The 9,633-nt window shown below is 41.2% G+C and overlaps 1 long non-coding RNA gene across 1 annotated transcript; it reads right to left on the bottom strand.

Annotated features, from left to right (window-relative positions):
* Nucleotides 1-367: 367 nt before the first annotated feature.
* Nucleotides 368-8,361, bottom strand: LOC104942271 (uncharacterized). Its single transcript, XR_797989.1, has 3 exons — nucleotides 8,260-8,361; nucleotides 3,695-3,701; nucleotides 368-379 (listed from the first exon to the last, which is right to left on the bottom strand). It is a non-coding gene; the product is annotated as an uncharacterized lncRNA (long non-coding RNA).
* Between the last annotated feature and the right edge of the window lie 1,272 nt (nucleotides 8,362-9,633).

Below are 9,633 nucleotides of genomic sequence, written 5' to 3'. Positions count from 1 at the left end.
ACTCTCCCAACCACAACCTTCAATTGTGTTGAACACCACACAAAAGTGAGTGCAGGGCAGTACATTTCTTTGCCAGTCTTGGCAGGTACATGATGGACTGATGGAACCGCGGCCAAAAGACACCAGGTGTGTGGCTGATGTTGTCAGGCTTTTCACACAGAACACTCCTTTCTCTCGTAGTCGAGTGACCGACAGTGTCTGTCCAGGATGTGTTGTGCAATGGCACGTGGCCTGTTTTGGAGGTACTGTGGAAGGTTTGTGTTGTACTTCCGGTGCCCATCGGAGAACATAACATTCAGCTCAAATTCAAATTCAAATCTGAGAAGGACAACATGATTATTTATTTGCCTTCTTTTAGTCAACCTTTAAAGTTTAAAAGCTGACATCAATTATAAACTCACCTCTTTAGCCAAAACATTTGTCCTTCTTTGTTGATACAAATGTGGTCTTTGTTTCCTCCTCATATATGCTCAAACTATTGTTTAAATGTTCTAGACATTTAAACTGACGAACTTGTCTGTCATCCATCCTTCCTCTTCTCAGACCCGCGATTGGCCGATCTTCCCGCGTCCTGCACCCCGACCCTTTCCAACCGCTTCCGAGCCGCTCCAATTACAACGAGAGTTACAACGAGAACGTGACGTCATATTTACACTAGACGGATCCTTTCTAGCCATAACCATGGTTCAGAGATACGGACGGTATTCAGCTAAAGAAAAATTGCCTGTGTAAAGAAATTGGCCAAACACTGACACTAGAATTAAACTACTAGTAGATGTTTATAAATCTCCTGGACCCAGTATGCAGTGACACAGTATGAACACTTCACCCTTAAGACTTCACCGCAGCCAAATAGCTGGTTATCATTCACCCTGTAAAGCAATTAGCTCGTTATTGGCTATGTTTACAGAAGCTCTGGTGTGAAGGAATTCCCCTGGAAATGGTGATTACTGCAGGATCTGGAAATCATTCTTAGAGGAACTTACACTTCAGTCAAGTTGTGTTACAGTGTGTTTTTCGTTGCCCAGGTTGCCCATTTGTGATTTTAACAGCAAATATTAAAAACATTTCATGTTGGTCCCCATCACATCAGTGCCAAGGGTTATTGTGTTCACAGGCTTCATTTTACAAACCCCTGCTAAATGAAACACTTCATCACTAGGATTGAAGTCTTAGTGAAATATACTCTGTTTGTTTTGTCTTGTTACAATAAATCCTGCAAAGATGAGTGGTGTGATTCCCTGAAGGAGCCCTTTGGTCAAATAGTGTTTAGTTGAATCTGCTCATGCATTGCTGTGAATAAATGCACCAGGTTATCTGCAATGTTTTAAAAAAAGAATAATATGTAAAGTTGTTCTAAAAATATTAACAGCTCCACACATTTTAGCGTGACAGAAACTGACCAGAAGAGTTTACAGTCAAGTTTAGTAGGCCAGTGAGGATAACGCTGAGTGAAATTATAATCATACAGCAAGTATCCTTCTTGGTGGGTGGTCCCTGCTCTGCTAGCTGTGGAAACTGAATTAGTGCACGGCCAGTTTCGCCTGAAATCTGGAAACATTCTTTACCTTCCAGAAATGAGCCCAATATAGAGCTGTAATAAAACACCTCCAGCCTCTAGCGTGTTGTTTTACCAAATAACATCTAACTGGCCATTACTCCCCATTAAGGCTAATGGTCACACTAATTAGGCTAACTCCATAAAAGGCTCTGTGTTTAGACCCAACTGTGGACAAGCATTCACTTAATGACAAAACTGACCACTTTAAAACAATGCCAGTGTGCACTTTTAAGCAGGCCATTAGTCCTCAGCCTTTTGCATATTGCAATGTTGAGAAAGAAGTGCCTGCAGTTTGGCCTGTTCTGAGGTTATATATCTCATCATAATATAACATTAAATTAATTAGGTTTCAAGTCATGGAAATATTTAATGTCAGGATCCTACTAAGGTGATGAGATGCATGACAACTGTAACTCCCCTGAGTTGTACCTCTTAAAGCTGCACTAATATGTGTAAGGAAATGGCTCAGCAGCTTAACGCAGTTCCCCTTAGCTCTTGAGAGCATTGTAGATTCTTTCAGCCCACCATTTTAAAGGAACTATCGTTAAGCCAATCCAGACATTACAAAAATAAAGTAGCCCGTAACATTAAATTAAATCATTATAGGTACATTGAGAAGTTCAAATACTTCTGTCAATGTAATGATTGATCTTTGATGTTGAAGGCTGCTTTATCTGTGCTAAGATAAACAGTCATGGCGTGGCTTGCTAATGAAGTGCTATGCCGGGCCTTTGAACAGTTGGACCAGGAAGAAAAGAGAGGAACGTTCTTGTGGTTCGATCGGTTAAGATTGTGTATTTAAAACAAAAATAAACACTTCAAGCCAGCTACAGTTGACGGGTTCAAAAGTTATCATGAGCAACTTAAAGTCAAAACTTAATTATGCCAAACATTTGTACAAAATAGCACCTGGTATTAACAGAACACACAGGTGAGTTGTTGATCACTTCATCTTTTCCCCCCGCTTACCCCTAGCTTGCTGCCCATCTTCAGTGGAAGTGCAAGTGAAAGTAATCAAGCATACCTCTGAAATCCTCTCCAGTAATGTCAAGTGACACTTATCAAAATCCAGAGGACGTGTTTGCTCTGAATGAAACAGAAGAAAATAATTGTTTGCAGTGGAGCAAAGAATGCTTTTAAAGCTGCTGATTTCCCCCTCTTTTATCCGGTTTCCAACCAAAGTCTTTGAAACACTTTTAGCAATCAAGACGTTTTTCTTGGGATGTACCACACAGCTTCTACCAAATGTTTAGAGCCGTTTTTAGCTGTAATTTTTGTTTTCATAAGTAAGGCGGCATGGTTGTATAGAGAGCCGGCATACCGTTTTAATTGTATTCTTGTGGGTACCACTGATTGCCAGTCTGCATTGCTGCTGATTAACACCGGCTCTGGAGCACGCTGTTGTCCCAGGTGCTCTGTGTTTTGAGAGGGAAAGCTTCCAACATTAAATACTTCACAGAGGAAGTCTCTCCCAGGGCCAAGGCTGCGCAGCCAGACCACATTGAAACACTTTCTGTGTGCTTTTACTTCCTCCGCTTTGTGTTGGTTAATGTTAGGATTTATGTAATGGTGATCACAACGAGCAGCAAAATGAAATTTGCAGGCTTACTGAAACTCTAGGCCAGTCAGAACAATTAGCTTTGTTTTCTCTCCCAGCTCTCAACACACAAGATGAACCTGAATTGTTGTCATCGGAGTGAATGGAAATTGGGGGATTAGTCCTATGTTGTTTAGGCTGGAATGGTCGTATACAATAGAGACAATTGTTGCTGCAGAGTAACAGGTCAAGGAGAATCATTTCCCTTACCCACCACAGTATCGCATTTTTATGCTCCACTGATGATTTGTGTGAATCTTTAACAGTCCACATTTCAACACTTCCATTCTCCTCAACACGTGTTCCAACAGGCCCAAATAATAAGTGTTATTATCTCTGACTGGACTGTAGAATGGTGGCCTGAGCCGACAGCAGCTAGTCTGTGTAAGTGTGTGTGTTACGCAGTTTAGTGCAGCAGCTTGTGAAGCCGTTAAACTGACTTGATTAGTGCAATTGGAAAATTCAAGGACAGAGCAGCTGCTTTGATTCTGCCTGATTGCTGTTTGAAGGAAACGGCTGAGAGGCATGGTCAGGACCCCTCCCCTAAAACACGCACACACACACACACACACACACGCCGACCTCCTACCATATTTTCACTATTCCTTAGCTTGCTCATTTCAACTCCTGCCTTGTGAATATGAACCGTATGTCAAACTAACCATGAAATAATGACAATTATTCTCCTGACATAAGCGATGAATGAATCATGCTGCTTCTGAGCACCCAGAAACTTGAACACAAACAGCTTTTGATACAACCATTTGGAAGCTTGAGTGTGGATTGTTCCGTTGCAGGAAGAGGCTTTGTGTGGTTCTAGGTTGCCCGACAGCGATAAGCCTCCACATGAAGCTGCAGATCTGTGGGCCAGCAAACATGAGTGATATCGCTCAGGGACTTGGAACGACCATAATGATAAACTCTCAGGTCTGCAAGGTCTCTGCTCACTGGACAGCCTGTTTTGCTGTTTTTGTCGCTGGTACTAATTCTAAAGTGATGAATGATATGTCCTCGATAAGACTTTTCAAAAGATATGTCTCAAGGAGAAAATGCACAACGGTGAAATTAATCATATTTAGTTGGATTGCTTTAATTTCCCACTAACTGTTTTCTTAATCTTTAAACACAAGCCGCATGAATTCAAATCCTGTGATGATTTTGTCACATAAAACTCCAGCTCAAATGTTTCAGCAAATAGCCACAGCCCTCCAAGACCAGCTCCAATACTGTATGTGCTTTGTTCTGTCACTCACTGAGCTGAAACACATTATTTCTCTCCACATGCCAAGTCTGCCGTAATGAATGTACATACATGCTGCTGTTTCCTCTAACTCCCTCACTGCTGAAACATGAATGACTCAAAATCAGTCCAGGACATGTTTCACAAAACATTTATGTAGCAGGGGAAAATATGGTAAGGTGAATGAAGTGTCATTTTGCTATTTTTTATTTGGCACAATCTACCTAAGTAAAGCAAATGGCAGGGGAGGAAACAGATTTGTACCTTAAAACAAAATGTCTATTATTTGTTTTTCTGTATTTTGGAGCACAAATAAAAAAATGAGTTCTGTCATCTATCAACCACTAATTAACTGATCATTTGCCAGCCTTTGGGTTCAAGCGTTCAGCCAATTCATCACGCCCAGCAAACAGCTCCAGAGGGGGGGTCTCCTTGTACGGCTGCAGTGGGATAACAGGAAGCTATAAAGATATATTTGTTGATACTCAACAAATGTTTTTCTTCCAGGCACATAGTGTATAACATCATATACACTTTGCTGATACACTATGTAGCTTTTACAATTTATTAACAATAGATTATTGTGTTTAATCAAATGTGGGTTGTGCACTTGGTGGTGTATGCCACTTAAATAAGAAATATTTATTCATGTGTGACGAGTCATAATTCGAGTGCATCGTTTTACACATACTTACACAGGATTTTGCCTGACATATTTGAGATTTAAGTGAGCTTTGTTATCCCAGCAAACACTTGTGTGTGTGTTAAAATATGTGAAATCTGCTGTCATCCATAAACCAAAAAGCCTGTAGCTTACATTTGACTTGCAGTATATTGTGCTAAAAGTAGGCCTTAGTATGTTTAAATACCAAACAATTTGCATATTGGTAATGAAGCGTTAGCATGTCATAAAAATGTAAAATCTGTGACTAATTACCTGTTAAAAAAAGTAATCAGTAATTTATTTTAATCAACCCAACATTAAAAGTATGAATCTTGATTACTTTCCGCTACTTTTGGAATATGTCAATATCAATATGCAAACTATTCCAAGTATTGGACTCCAATACTGAGTTTGATGAAGAAGTATTTAAGCAAGTTATGTTCCGTCCACCACTTTACTAACTAATATTAATTTGTGCTGTTAAACTTGTTTAGCCTAATATAATGTTTATGTCTGTTCAATGTTCAATTGGTTTCCAGGTATTCCTTCCTTCATTATGATAATCACTTGTCAGATTAATAGCGGTCATTATGCACGTAAATATACTTTGTTAGGTATGCTATCCAAACATACACTCAAACTTGATTTTTTTCAGTAGCGAGTAACATCAGTAGTAGTAGACAGGTTAGTAGATGGATTTACCCCTAAATGCTACATTTCACAGCTGGCAGGCAAAGCTTGCACTTAATGCTGTTTCTCCCATGTGCTCAATAACTGGCCAAATGTCCGTGATGACTGGAAGATTAGCTAGAGTTTGCTGGTGTTGTTAGTCTCGTGAAGTGTTGTACTGTGTGCACATGAGCCTCGTAATATATCGATCTCAATGTTAAACTGCACTGTAGCATTGTAATCCTGGTAGTAATCCCCATTTTTAGAAATGTAGCTGTAATCTGATTACGTCTTTTTTTCTGTAACTGTGACGGATTACAGTTAAAAATGTTTATTGTATCCTAAATAACATAGTAGTAACAGGAACAATTTAACTAGTGAATGTCTTCGATATAAAGAGAATATTAGTTTCCCAATGAGACCACCAGCACTAACAACAGTTAGACTTCAGAGCATATCCACAGGCTTGCAAAGATGGGTGACAAACACCTTTCTACAGTAACGGACTGCAAGTGAACGCATATTGCTCTGTGTATGGCTGTGAGAAAAACACACCCTTACCAAGATATGTGATGATGACTTCAGAGCCAATCAGTCAATCATTCCCGTGAAAATCTGTTAATGACAAAATGTTTCTAATCCGGCATATAAAGGATCGTTTTCTTGGCGGAAAAACGATTTCTCCGTAATTTTGCTCTCAGTGCTCCAGATTGATGCTTTTAACTTCAAGATTTAAAAAAAAAAAACTTAATTATGCCAAACATTTGTACAAAAAAAAATCTTCCCGGGGGAGCATGCCCCTGGACCCCCCTAGAGGAGGTGAGGTCCACCCACCTGCCCAAACCCCCTGTTAAATTGTCTCACCCACATTGAGGATGCTTCCTACGCCCATGTTTTATTCCATGCATCAAGTCAGGCAAATTGGGTCAAAATGTTATTGCATCAATGATCTGTTAACATTAAAATCACTAAATATATGCTGTAACTATTTTGCTATAGGCAACTCAAGGGCTCAGGTAATGTGATTACTATATGAATAATTGTCCAAAATAACATAAAATGCATAGGGTTTTTTGTTAAGTAACATACTTTCGTCCCCGGCCGGCCGATACATGCCGCGCATTAAGTGGGCCTGTCGGTCAATTAATCCCCGGCCCACTTTTTCCCCCCAGTCCACCCCTGTGTGTGTGTGTGTGTGTGTGTGTGTGTGTGTGTGTGTGTCTGTGTGTGTGGATATGTTAAAGTGGGTGTTTTCAGCACAATTGCCAGCAGGCAGTGGACATGTCTTCATGTCTCTTATGACAACAAAAGAGGGACATTGCACTCTTGTTGTTGTGCAAATGGAAAACCATTTAAATTATGAAACTATTCAACTAAACCAATCTGTTGCTTTGCATGTTCCAATTACAAGCACAGTTACTCAGAAATAGAATGCGTAGGGCTAATCCATTTAAAATGAATCACAAATGGTATGATAAATCTCAAGCTAACATAAATAGAGCAGCCCAATTAGGTCCATTTTAAATCCTAACTTCCCCGGCTAATCACCTCTTGGAGCAAATACAGAGCCGGTTTGATTTCACTTGGAGTGGTTATTAGGGGAAGGAATGCCCAGAGATAGTAAACAAAAAGTGCGACCCCCTTCCCCAGCAATTACACTCGCTCTAGCATGCATGCTGAAGCCTATTGCCAAATTAGGTTGTTTCGTTTTGCTGCAATTTCTCTTCCCTGAGCAAATGTTTCAGGTCCCTTGTTCTCCAAGAAGCGAACGAACTGTTAACCAACAGCGTGTGATTGCATGGAGGTGAGCAGCACACCTGTCACTGGAGGGGGGCGTTAAGCTCTGCGCTGTTGATGATCCACGCTGTCAGCAGGAGAAAGGGCTGACTCGTGTTTGCTTCTGCCTCACATTCCTATTCGATTATTAACGTCTGGACAAGTAATTCACCCTTGCTACATAGAATATTTATGAATAAGGTAAACAAAGGCCCTTTGGCTAGCGTAGTAATATTATAACTGTAGCCCTGCTCAGCTGAAATACTGCCTCAGTGTGCTCTGCGGCAGCGGGCTGCTCAGCCTAATGTGCTCTGATAGTCCCAGCAGAGGATTTTCTTACAACAACTCCCGGCCGCTGCTCGCTTGATCAGGCCCAGGTCTCAGTGTGCTCATTCATTCCGCGGCCCCCTAGCATGTGTGTGTTTCAATGTGTGTGGGTTGGCGTGTGAGAGCTCACCTCTGCAGTAATGACAGCCCACTGAAAGGGGACCTGTGGTGAGCCAGAGCCAGCCAGATCTGTTCAAGATGGCTGCAATCAGGCGCTCAGGACCGTGTCATTGCTCGGCCTTCGCTAACAACACACGCCGGTTAGAGCCCGCTGATGAGCAAGCTTTCCTCAGCCTCAGACTGTGCCATGGTGAAAATACATGAGAGTGTGTGGCCCTGATGATGGGGATTTCAAGTGAATATGTCCTGATTATACTTCTGGAAGTTTTTTAGCCTCTCTGCAGATTCCTCTTTGAGTAGCCTACCATTCAGTACCCATATCCGCAGCAGGTCTCCAAGGTGAACAGCCTCTGGCATGTTAGATCAAGGTAACCAATGGATTTTGTGAGTGCTCAAAGCTTCAAATGCTAACTGTAAACATTAAAACTGTTAAATCTGTTTAACATAATCTGACTCAGGACGGCGGTGAGGCCAAACTCTCTGAAGTTTAGTCCCTGTAACACATCACTTAAAGCCAAGTGTTGCCGACATGTCATTTAAATCACCATAAAAGGACTAAAGTGCAAATATTTGTGCCACAGGGAGGAAAAACAGTGTTAAATCAAACTTTAATTGTAATCATTTGAGCTTCCTTTGCATTTTGTGCCCACGCTTTGAAACCCGATATGGTAAAAGAAAACATGGAAGAATTTACCCCACTCTGTCTTTGTGTTTAGGATAGTCCCACGTAGCAGTGAAACACATTATTTACATAATGTAAACATCTTAATAATGTAACAATGCATAGGTGTGCAATGTGAGGTGTTGTGAGACTGGCTGTGTGGACACTGTGTGTGGACAAAGTGCAGCCGGCTCTCTGTGTTATTGCAGCTGTAAGTGTGCCAGCCGAGCCAGGGGAAATGTGCCTGCAGTTCACCTGAATTAGAAGCGCTAACCCAGCTCCTCTGTGGCACAGCGTAATGGTTTGTTTGTTTCTGGGGTTTCTGGGCTTTGCTTTTAGAAAATCATTCCTTATTCGTCATTTGGTTATTGTCACATTGTCCTAAAAAGTGTGTGGGGGGATTACTGCCACGTTTACACTCTTTAGTTAAACAGTCCAACTCTATGAACTCTGTGCAGGTAACAGCTTCATCCAACGCTCCCTGAGACTTATTCTTAGCCTATGATTATAAAGGGTCTCTCTGCGCTCACATTGTTTTAGCAGCACAAGTCTCTCTGTAATCAGCCAAGCCACATCAATGAGGCCAACATGATGTAAATGATCACTTCTTTGTCTATAAATCACATGGTCCACAAATATGGTATTGTGGCGGGTCATCTCAAATGAGCATGGGATAGTGTTATGCAATTTTCCATTACGCATTTAATTTTTTTACTTGTTTCCATAAACAACATTTTAAATTCCCCTAAAAAGGCCCTGAGGAAGGAAGATAATTAACAGACAAACAAATAGCCATTTGGAGGGAAGTTTAGCTGGAGTGTTCCTTGATGCAGCTAAGTGTGTGTAATGGCCCCCCAGATGTCTTTAGCGTTCCTCCCCATTGAGATGTGGTGGCTGTGGGATGTTGAGAGCCGTCACACACCACTGGCTCCCTGTCAGAGGCCTATCTGCTACCACTTACTCAGAAATGCAACAAATTTACTTATAATTACTTAAAATTCTGCTGTGCTTGTTGTGC

This window comes from Notothenia coriiceps, unplaced genomic scaffold (genome assembly GCF_000735185.1).
Source record: "Notothenia coriiceps isolate Sejong01 unplaced genomic scaffold, NC01 NC01_scaffold00004420, whole genome shotgun sequence".
Classification (NCBI taxonomy): Eukaryota; Metazoa; Chordata; class Actinopteri; order Perciformes; family Nototheniidae; genus Notothenia; species Notothenia coriiceps.
Note: the sequence above shows the minus strand (reverse complement) of the source record. Positions and strands in the feature narration are given on the sequence as shown.